The 12,005-nt window shown below is 39.3% G+C and overlaps 1 pseudogene; it reads left to right on the forward strand.

Annotated features, from left to right (window-relative positions):
- Positions 1-1,926: 1,926 nt before the first annotated feature.
- LOC118532995 (trifunctional enzyme subunit beta, mitochondrial pseudogene) lies at positions 1,927-5,095 on the forward strand (annotated as a pseudogene).
- The last annotated feature ends 6,910 nt before the right edge of the window (positions 5,096-12,005 follow it).

Consider the following 12,005-nt stretch of genomic DNA (forward strand, 5'->3'; position numbering starts at 1 on the left):
CACTGAACACCAGTGTGGTGCTGCCATCTTCCCAGGAACACATTTCTAAGGGAACAAAAAATACCATATCAAAGTTGTGAAGGATTTAGTTTGCTAGAGTTTTAACTAATTCCAATAGGTTAGGTCATCTAAATGTAATAACAGTAAAAAAAAAATAACAGGGAAAACAATTTGTAGTCTAAATTCGTGAAAACTGGGTTAGGCAGATGTACTTTTCGATTAGGACTTCTTAACAAATGATTTTGCCTTTGTGTGTGTCCAATCAAGCCAAAATTTTAAACAGTAATTCAAGTATCTGTGGGTATTCTTCTATCACTTTCATTAAATCATCTTTATAAATTAGAAGTTTATTAAGTATGCCTTGACACTTAACATATTAATAAATATAAGTCAAATATTAATGCTTATGTACCATAATAAAACACTGAAACTGAAAATCTGTAAAAAGGAGACATTAACCATATAATTATCTTCTCACATGGGAATTTGCTGGTGACATAAAATGGAAGCAACAGGAATGACAACTGGTATCCATTAAGTGATAATAATTTGCCAGGCACTCCAGTAAGCTTTGTGTGTAAGTGTCCCCTGTAATGTTAACAAAACCTTGGCACCCATTGGGTTACAGGTGTACCTATTTCATGCATGAAGATGTAGAGGTTTACAGGGCCTGCCTAGTCTAAAAAATCATATTAACTGCAGCAAAGCTCTGAAGGCAGACATGACCAAGTTATTCACATCCACATTTCTGCTAACGAAAACACAAATAAACAGCGTCTTAACCAGGGACCCTAAACGCATCTGATTCTATAGACAAAGTAATCGTTTCATATTTCTTGCACCTGGGTATACTTGATACCAGTATATTGCATTTCTCTTTATAGTGGATCGAAAACTATTTAAAAGAAGAAAACACCTAAATTAGTGCCACCTAAGCCTTACGTAAAATTACACTGTATTTATGGTCTCCTGGATGCTAGAAACACAGGCACATTTCATCCATTGTCTCACTTTATGGAAACAAAAATCTAAAAATGTGCACAATCTCGTTTTTTAAACAATAAAGCTTATTCTTTGTATTTCATTCACATTTCCTCCTTATGCAGGCACACATTTTACAGCTGCAATCTTGCCATGAATAAAATTTGGGTTTTGTCTTTGTCATTTAATGGACACAAATATTTTGTTCTTATATAAACATAGGGATTATCATTTTAATGGCTGTGCATTAGTTCTGTCTGTTTAAAAAAACATTTCTCACTCATTTATCCACTAACATGGGGTTGTTAATTAATTCCCTTTTTCATTCTTTTGGGTTATTTCCAAATTACATATATATAAAAGCAATATTAGACAGTAAATAGGTATTCATTTATAAGCCACTTTAAATGTCTTTATCAAACGGCCATTCAGAAACTTTGAACCAACGATCTGTGATTACAGGACTTTCATTATAAACTTAGTGGCATAGTGTATTACCATTATTTTATATCCCCACACTCCAAATTTATTAGAGTAAAACCAAGTGTCATTTTCTTGTCTGTGGGTGTAACTGGTTGCGAGGAGCAAAGCCCTCTCAAGCTAACTCAAAATCTCCTGAGATACTGTTCAACCACAGCTGGAGGCAAGGGAAAATCCATAAAGCAGGGCTAGGAAGCGAAGAAAGGAAGAAAGAGGAGGAGGATCTGCAGGTCGAGAGCAGAAGGGGCTCCCCCATTATCTCTCTGCTTTGTCCAGCTCCTCTCCTTACTCCTTATCCAAGAAGAACCAACACAATCTCTTGAGTCTTTCACAGTAACAAACTCTTTAGAGAAAATTTGATTTACTCTCCATCTTGCGATGGCTTCTGCCCCAACTTCCAAAACTCCAGCCACACATCTCCCCCTCTCCGCCGCAAACTGCTGACACAAGCGGGACTTGAGAGTTATGGAAAATTCTCAGAGAAGAGAGATAATTTCCTTGAAGGACAGGCAGGTAAAATGCAAATTCCGATTCTGTAGGTCTGAGAATCTGCATTCCTAACAAGCTCGCAGGTTATGCTCCTGATTTGGGGACCAGACCAGGAGCCACAGACAAATGGGCCACTGGTTCTCGAATCTGGCTGTGCAGGAAAATCACCGAGAGTGGTTTAACATTACTATGGCTAAAAATCCTGAAATTGAGAACTACATTGCTTCTCAACAAGGGCAATTCTCTTCCCCAGTGGATCATTGGCAATATCTGGAGACATTTTTGGTTATCACAACGTAGACAAGGGATGCTAGGTTACATTCATGGAAAAGTTCGAGGTTGGAGATGCTGCTCAATACCTTGCAGAGCACAGGACAGCCCCGGAGAAAGCATTATTCAGCCCCAATGTCAAAGCTTGCAACGTTGAGAAACCCTTGGGGAGCTCTTACTCCAAATCATGCCTAATACATCTGCTGTTTACTGGTACAAAATTAACATCAAAATACTTCACTGATGGATGATTGGCTAATATACGTTGAAACATGTTAACTGAGCAATTGGTGTTAATAATTGGTTTTTTATAATGTGATATAGAATAGTAAAAGCCAGTGCTGTATTTAGTTCTCTTATCAAATACAATAGGACAGGAGAGCAGAAGTCTGCCTATTTTGGCAAATTTTGGAGCGCTCGCCCTTGTAATTGTTCTTTCGTTTAAACCATGAATCCTGCAAGGCAGATTCTTGAGAATGATTCATTGTGCTGTGATGCTTTTCAATCTCAAATTCTGTAGGAAAGGCTTCTGTGTGTTTTAACATGTTGTTCTTTGCATTGTGCAGTGTAGCTAAGTGCTTTATAAACAGGGTGTTTTATGACCTACTTGAAAAGTAAACTACCCTTCATCTGCAGGATGAAAGTGGAGGCTGGCTTGTACCACTGAATCAAAGAGATAAAGTTAGCACTCTGCAGAAAGTTGCAGGGGATGCTTCTTGGAGAACCACTCAGGAAGGGCTTTTTATGAATTTTATTTCATGCAGTAGCTTATCTTGTATTTTCTGTATTTCCTTTGGAACTCTGCAAAAATTCTTCACAGAAGGAAAAAAAAAAAAACCCTCAGTTGGCATTTTTACTGAAGCACAGAAACCAGATATATGAATCAAACAAATGAAAAGAAAGCATATTTGTCACCCAGAACTCCAGAAGCAGAAAATCAGAAGACTGGAAAAGAGTAATTATCAGGAAGTTTTATAAAATTCAAAAAAATGACATTAATGAAAGAGCCTTCAGTGCTGATTCCAAATGTTCACTCATAGCTCTACATAAGTAAAAAACATATGAATAAACCAATGACCATCAACTTCTTTTTTTGACCATCAACTTTTGATAAGTGTGTGTATATATGTGTGTATGTGCAGGATGGACTTATGAATGCCGAGGCTCAGGGGACAGATTTTAAGCTTAGGTTGAGGTTATTCTAAAACATGAAAATGCATCTATTTTATTTTGCCACCTTATTATAAGATAAAAAGACAAAAAAAGGAAAAAAAAAGAGTAGTTCGAGAATAGAGGGTATCATGAACAGAACGACTATCATTCCCAATCGTTGAATGGACCAACCAACAATCACCACTGATTGCTAAATATTCAATAGTGTTAGGTCATTACAGAGACTCAAACTCCAAAGGAGCTTATTTAAATACTTCTAAAGTAGTCTACGTATGAAACAGATTCAGACCGTAACATCCCCTTCTTTTTTTTCGGCTTATGAAATAAATTATAGTCTAGTCCCAGCACATTTAAAAATCTTCCCAGGACATCACAATGGGCCCTCCGATTTTCTACAAGACCTCTGTGCTGTTTCTCCAAGCAAGAGGTGCTCCAGCTGCCGAGACCAAATCAAAGAGAACCTTAGCCAGATCCAATCTAAGGAGTATTGTGGTGGTGGATGGTGAGCATATTCCACTTTTGCAGTCAGGCACTTCACAGAAAGACCACGCATGGTTTGGCCAGCGCAGCACTTTCAGGTTTGCGACATGGAACCAATGTCCCAAAGGAAGTTGTCCATTGTATCTATCATCTTTGGTCCGGTTATGCAGGAAGTGAAACTAGCGATGTGGCTAGAGAACCTCCCTTGGCAGCTGGCTTCCCTGATGAGACTCCTGCTCACACTGTCACCACGGCTTGCATCTCTGCCCACCAAGCCCAAGACTACAGGTGTTGGCTTGATAGTTTTTGGGCAGGGTGGTGTCATGACAGTGAATGCCTGATGACTTTACTCAAGGAAAATGAGGAATATGATGCTTGTTCTTCATGAAGCCAAGACTGTGGGTCAGCGAGTGTCTTTAATCTCTAACTTCAGATTGAATTTCCCATCGTCAGAGCTCCCCGCAGTGGCCAAGTCCTCCATCAATGAGAAAATGGGCCACTCTGCAGATGGACTGGCCACTGCCTTTGCTGTTTCCCAAATGGAACAGGATGAGTACACCCTGTGCTTACACAGCTTGGCCAAGAAAGCACAGGACTCCTGTCTGATGTTCTACCCTTCAAAGTACCAGGAAAAGATACAGTTCACAAACATGATGGCATTTCTCCTTCCTCTCCTGAGCAGATGGGCACACTCAAAGCTGCATTCATCAAGCCCTGTGGCACACGGACAACTGCAAATTCTTCTTTCCTGACTGATGGTGGATCTGCAATGCTGATTACAGCAAAAGAAAAAGCTCTGGCCAAGCATGATCATCCGAAGGCATAAGGGAGAGAGTTTTGTGTATGTTTCTCAGGATTCAAAAGATCAACCTTAACTTGGACCCACATATCCAAAAGTCCTAGAAAGGGCAGTATTAACAATGAATGATATTGATGCTTCGGAGTCTCATGAACTCTTCTCAAGTCAGATGGTGGCTAATTTTAAAGCCGTGGATTCTGACTGGGTTGCACAAAACTCCCCGGAAAGAAAAACCAAGGTTAGGTCACATCCTTTGGAGAAGTTTAACAACTGGGGTGGACGGCTGTCCCTGGGACACCAATTTGGAGCTAATGGCTGCCAGTTGGTCAAGGTGGCTGCCAAGAGATCATATAAGGCTTAGTGGCTACCTGTTCAGATGGAGGGCAGGGCCATGCTATATCAGTGCAAGCTTATCCAAAATAAGAGAAAAAAAGGTGACATGGGGGCTGCCTGGGTGGCTCAGATGGTTGGGCGTCTGCCTTCGGCTCGGGTCATGATCCCAGGGTCCTGGGATGGAGCCCCACATCGGGCTCCTGGCTCAGCGAGGAGTCTGCTTCTCCCTCTCCCTCTGCCTCTCCCCCTGCTCATGCTCTCTCTCTCTCTCTCTGTATCTCTGTGTCTCAAATGAATAAATAAAATCTTTAAAAAAAAAAAGGTGACATGGAACACTCACATTAGGCTGTGCTAAATGAAATCTGGATCTCCCAGCTCCTCTTAGGAAAACACAATTTGTGGCCTTCTGTGAAATACTTTGGAATTAAGCCTTGCTAGTGTTCTGAGCTTTCCAGTAATCACAGCTTACCATTACTGCTCTTGGAGGGATTTCTTAGTGAACAGAATTTCACACACTGATACGTTTAAGCAACTGTTTTTGGTCTCTATTTTCATTAAAGACTAACTGAGTGGGTTGCACTTTGGGAAAGAGGTTAGTTGAGATTTGGAATCGTCTTTGTAACATTTCCAAATTTTACCCTTCCTATTTGTGACCTAAAGATAAGTGTTTTCTATAACATACAAATCAATGTGCCTAAAGAAGCTTACTAGTGAAATGACAATTCAGTTTGAATGTCACTGAAAACTTATAGCAAATGTTTAGATACATTTAACCTTAATGAGGTGAAAAATTATTAAAGAAAAAACAGAAATAAATTTTATAGTATATTTCATTTTTTTTCTTATTAAAAAGAGAGTTGGGGGGTCTCAGCTAACTTCCCCAAGTCTGTGATGGGGATTTGTGAGTAACTAATATTTATTGAGTAGGTGCTGTGATTTTTTTTTTTTTTACATTTCTTGCATATTTCATCTTCACAGAAACACACTGAAGTAACATGGAATTTGTAGAGAAAAAAAGTGAGATGTGAATTATCTTTGCAGGAGGACACATAGCCAATATTGGAATTGGTGTCTGAACCCAAAGCCGAGGGTCTTGGACCATATCCTACTCTCTCGTGTCACTGGGGATCTTCCTCCATATTTTCCAGGAGGTGGCTGCCCAGACTCATTTGAATGTATATTTTGACTGGAATCCTGGACTGGTCTCCTAAGCCTTTCCGCCAACCTACTGCTGGTGCAGATTGATTAGATAAGAGGTAACAGCCAATATGAATGGAGGAGGTCACTGAGACAACTGGATGAGTTAAACCACAGCCAGGTCCCAAATAGGACACTGGACCTTGTCTCTATATTTGGATCTGTGATTCTCCTCAGCGATCTGACTGCCTTCTCTCTGGGGTAGAGCTTTGTAGTGGGGATTTTCAAACAATCCAGAGCTAACTGGGATGTCCTGCCAGATTTGGGGATGACCCACTGCGTTAACATCATTTTACTAGTGTGTCCCTGTTCAGGTACTCCACCAGAAATGAACAGTCATGTAAAAACGTGTGGAGACCTTGAGTGAGTCACACATAGTGCAAGAACCAGAATCATAACCTCGTGAGGTTCAGAAAAGCGGAGAGATTTTTGGAGGAAACAAAGGAGCCCCAGACATGGACTGGTTCCTGGGCTTTGGCCAAACCCCCCGATAATGGCAAGTAGTGATCCTGCCTGCCCCCCACCCCCTGCCATGCTCTCCCAGGACTTATCAGCAGAATCATGTGATAAAGCATTCTGTAAATGGATCATGGAAAACCCCGTAAATCTAATCACTCCATACACATTGTTACACCGTGTACTTTTTTGTTGTTAACAATCCAGACGCTCCTCATAGGCACATATTTTGGACCTTTGTGACTTTAGAGGTCAATTACTATTCATTATTACCAAATAATTATTTATTGTTTAATTTTATAATACATGTTTATGTCACATTAATAAAATGTGTGTGTGTGGGTGTGTGTATATTCTGGACATTGTCCCCTATTTTGGTCATATTTATCTTTAAAGAATCCTTTTAAATAAAATTGTTTGCTTCCCATAGGTTTCAAAGGACTTTCAAGCCTTGATTTATCGACAATTATCTGTGTAGGACTAAATAGGTGTCCTTTATTGAAATGCCAGACTTAAGCCCTTTAAACTTTGAATTTTCCAGCTCTGTAGAGTTGGCTCTCATGCCTTAGAGTGAGGATATGCTCTCTCTTTAGGGTCATCAGCTTAAAGATGAGCAAAGGGTGTTTGGCTAAATTAGGTGTACAAGGAGACAGCTCTCATGCATTAGAGTGAGGATATGCTCTCTCTTTAGGGTCATCAGCTTAAAGATGAGCAAAGGGTGTTTGGCTAAATTAGGTGTACAAGGAGACATTAGCATGTGGGCTTAATTCCAGGCAGGCAGTCAGGTGAATTCTTGTGAAGGCAGAGCTCCAAATATTGGTTTTCAGGTGGAACCCATGTAGAGAGGACGTGCTGCAGGGGAGGGGAGAGGGGAGAATGCTGAGGGCGGGGTTATTCTGAGGGCGTGGCTAGGCTCGGGGCATGGCTATGGAGCTGTGTGTGCTGCAAACTTCTCCTATAGCATGGAGGCTGACTCTGAGGATGCCCGGCTGGCTGACACAGGGGGAAATCACATGCACCAAGGACAGGCAGTATGCGAGATCAAGTGACAGGAGCCCAAGCCTTGTCAGCCTTATGACTAAGTGATGCGGAAGCCACAAGCAATCCCCTGTAGGTATAGAGAGGATTCAGGAAGGGAAGCCAAGTGGCAAGATCCCAGCTAGGATGCCAACCCATGCCCTCAGTGTAGACACAAACTTTATGTGGGCACAGAACATTTTTCTCCAGGTGATTCCATATGAAGCTGTTAAAGCTGACCTGGACATACGGAAGACTGGATATAAACATGACAGTGAATAGATGTGCGTGAAGTTGTCATGAGTCTTTGGCTGAGGGGAATATCTACAACATGCCTGATGCTGATGCAGCAAGCTGACTTCACCACCTCGCACTGATGTCATAACATCAGATGCAACAGTGCTGGGCTCTTCAGAATCAACATCTGTTGCCTTTCCCCCATCAGTACAACCACGTGTTCCAAAAAATAGATTTGTGCAGAACGTGTGTTTGCTGCCAACTCACCCAGACATGCCCCTAAAAGAAATACTGGAAGACTTCACAGGATTCAGGAGCATCTCAGGTATCTGCAGGTCACTCTATATTTTAATTCCTCTTTCGTGAAGAGTTGAGTAATAAGTCAAAATGCACATCTTCCCCAAAGGACAGATTCTTGTGTATATGCCAAAAGCAATATGAAGAACCTCTGTGGTTGTGATTAAAAAAAAAAACAAACAAGTATCTGGCTCTATGAGATTATTTATTTTTACTAATATTTTTTAAATGTATGGGGAAATGTTGCTACACTCTAAGTGATTTAAACCATCCTCAAGTTAAGGTTTGACTTAATGCATTCCTCTGACCATCTTTGTACGCATTAATCATCACAGCCGCTAGGCATCGGGCTATCAGCGGGACCGAGTGAGCAACAGAAATTAAGTAGGTGTTTGTTCAAAACATGAAATCATAAGATTTAAGTTAAATTGAGAGCACAGCAAGGAAATGGTTTCCTGACTGTGACAGAAATGAACACCTCACACCATCATCTGCTAATAATGTACCATAGTAAAATGTTATTATAACGAAGCGTCCCTTTGACGAGCCACCTGTTGAAGTTTTCAGAAAAGAAACAGACAAAATCACATGAAGTTATTTTTTCCTGCATATCCCCCGTAGGCGTAATAAAAATCTCAAAAATAGTTTGAAATACCACCACTAGGAAAGATAACAGTAGCAGCAGGAAAAAAAAAAAACCTGTATTCTAAAAATTTATCTCAACTTTTATTAGCACTTAGGGAAGGAAAAGAAGAAAAAACAATGAGGTGAATTTCTCAAATGCGTCTCTTTTAATCTGCAAATACTCATTTCTTTCAATGTTGGCATCTATATTCTAAAATTTAGACCAGTAACCATAGTACCTACATGACATACAAATTAGCTAAATACAGTATATATGATTGAAGGGATTTTTCCTTTTTTTTTTACTTGCCTTTAAAAATCTTTTAGATAAAAATGCTGGCTTTTAAAAATCCTTTGTCCTCAAAACAGAGTCTAGAATGTTATAATCACATATAAGACAACGAGAGGAACATTTCATGGATCCCCCCCACCCCCCTGTGCATCTTTAGACCTTTTCACAATAAAATGTCTTCTAAGGCTCTTGATAAAAGATTTGAGCCATTCACCTGACTGCTCACGCCTCGGTCATTATTAAATAATGCTCATGATCTGACACAGTATCACACTTGAAAGACCAGGTTCTTCTTTGAGACATCTGACCTCCTGAATTGCCACAATGGGATATGGCTGGGGGGACCACCAGCCTCAAGTTTCAGAACGCCTTACTTCGAGGTTTCTAGGGAAGAACACGGCCCAACGTGCCATGTGTGCATTTCAAAGAAACAAAGCAATTTAACCACGCAAACCCTAAGCTCACAGTTAGCCCTTCCAGTTCAACCAGGATTTCAGTAGGTTTATGATGCCCCTTAACCCACTCTTAGAAGAGCTACAGAAAATAAGGAAACTCGCTGGCAATCTAATCAGTGAATGGACTGAATTTAATCTGATACATTTCATGAGGATAATGGTTACTTTTCCAAAATCATGCAAATGCAAGCCTCCCATATAATGAGAACTTTTCTTTCATACTTCAAGATGAATTGTCTATGTAAAAACAAAAACAACAGAATAAAGTGAAAACAAACACAAAGACAGAAAGTAACACTCTTTATAGGGAGTGTACATATTTTTTATGTAAACTACTATGAATGCATATGGCTGTCAATTTAAGAAGGGTGCATGTGAATTTTCCACACCCTCAGTTCCAATGGATAAGTTTCTATTAAATCGTCTACATTTACTCTATGCAAGCAGGTACAGCATAAGGTGAATGGTTCAGAAGCTCATCCCTGAGTCCAGAGAGTGAAACGTGTTTTCATTCCTGATGCAACAATGAGTTGGCTTAATTGAACTGATCAAATAACCGAATCCACCGTTATTTAAAATATTATGCAAAAAGTATGATGTAAAAAGTAAGTTCTACATATTATGCAAAAAGTAAGCTCTACAACTCTTTAGAATCTTTTTACATGCTTAGATTTAAATATCATATCATTTTTGGACTTTGACCCTCTCAATTCTTCACTGAAGTTGCTGGAGTTAATGGAGAAAGAGGAGAGAAAAAGAAAAAAGAAAACAAAATGAAATAGAAGTCTAAACTGAAATAGGTATAACAAACATTATACCAAAGGAACTTTAAACTATTGGGGTAGGTAGAATTCAGTATCATGTAAATATACACGTGTATATGAAAGCATACCATATATACATATCTGAACATGATATATATTATCGTGTATATAATATACATGATCTATATGCACACATGTCATATACATATACATTATATACACACATGTCATATATAAATATGATATACATCAGTGGTTCCATTGTGTATGGAACACTATTTCACTACTTGATTACTTAAGAGGGAACATAAACTAAAGAAAACAATTCTGAGTTTATCAATTTAATGAGTCTCCTTTTAACTACATCCCACATTTATGACAACTGAGTTGACATTGTTATAATTCACGCCTAGAACTAGTGCTGTAACCACCTGGAAAAGTGGGCCGGCACAAAGATGAACAGATGACACAAGATCCTGTCACCTCTCTGAAATACGAAATTCCTCCCTGATGCCCCCTTAGTGTCCTTCCCATCCCACTGATGCCTGAATATTGGCAGAAGAAAATTCAGACGTGAACTCATAACTATGACTACGAGATGAAGTGACATAGGTGTGGTATGACTTTGCCAAATGGCTATTGCTTATTCATGGAGAAGTTCTTGGATTGTAATTCTCCCTTAAGATTGGCTGAAAGCAAGAGGGTCACCCATATTAATAACAAAGCCCAATAGCTCATTATTGACATCTCATTTATTGAGCTATAGGCAATAATGAGCTATAGGCAAATGGAAGCACCAAGGGGAAAAATTCTCAAAATTTGTCTCATCATTCAAGGAGAGAACAAAATTCTCATTAACAGCATTATTACACGTGCAGGATCTATTAGTATTGACTCTGCAATGAATGTGTCCTGAAATAGGGATCTTTAAACACAGAATAATAATTATTCTGTGATAGGAATCTTAAATTCCTTTGTGTGCAAGAATGTCTAAAGAATGTCATCACAAACTATGTGACCAAGAATGAGAATATCCAGGCACAATGAAGTCGAGGAAAAATCACCTTCCCAAAGGTGAGTCATTCGTACCTTATTTCACATTTCCGAGAGGCAAATTATAAGGTTTTATTACCTTTTCTAAATACAATCATATTTCCATTTAAAACACTAGTGAGATGAAGTTAAAAGAATTTCAAATTTCTATCTTAGTATTTTTTTAATAGACACAATCAAAAGTGCCTAAAGTCAAATCCTTTGTGGATGCATTCTTTTGATGACTCGATTACAAGACCAAAGACCTGTAATATGATTTATTTTTTTATTTTTTAAAGATATTATTTATTTAAGAGAGACAGACAGAAAGAGCAACAGAGACATGAGCAGTGGAGAGGGGAGGGGAAGGAAGGAGAGGGGGGAAGGGGAGGTGAGGGAGAAGCAGGCTCCCCTTTGAGCAGGACCCTGGGATCATGACTCGAGCCTAAGTCTGACGCTTAACTGACTGAGCCACCCAGGTGCCCCCTGTAATATGATTTAAAAACATACTCTTTGCAGTAGAAAATATTAGAGATAAAAAGATTAGTTTTGAAAAATTTTATGGCAGTATTTATGATAATTTGCATAAAATGAATGCCTTCAGTCTTTGTATTTGAGAAAGCACATTT

Source organism: Halichoerus grypus, chromosome X (assembly GCF_964656455.1).
Source record: "Halichoerus grypus chromosome X, mHalGry1.hap1.1, whole genome shotgun sequence".
NCBI classification, from domain to species: domain Eukaryota; kingdom Metazoa; phylum Chordata; class Mammalia; order Carnivora; family Phocidae; genus Halichoerus; species Halichoerus grypus.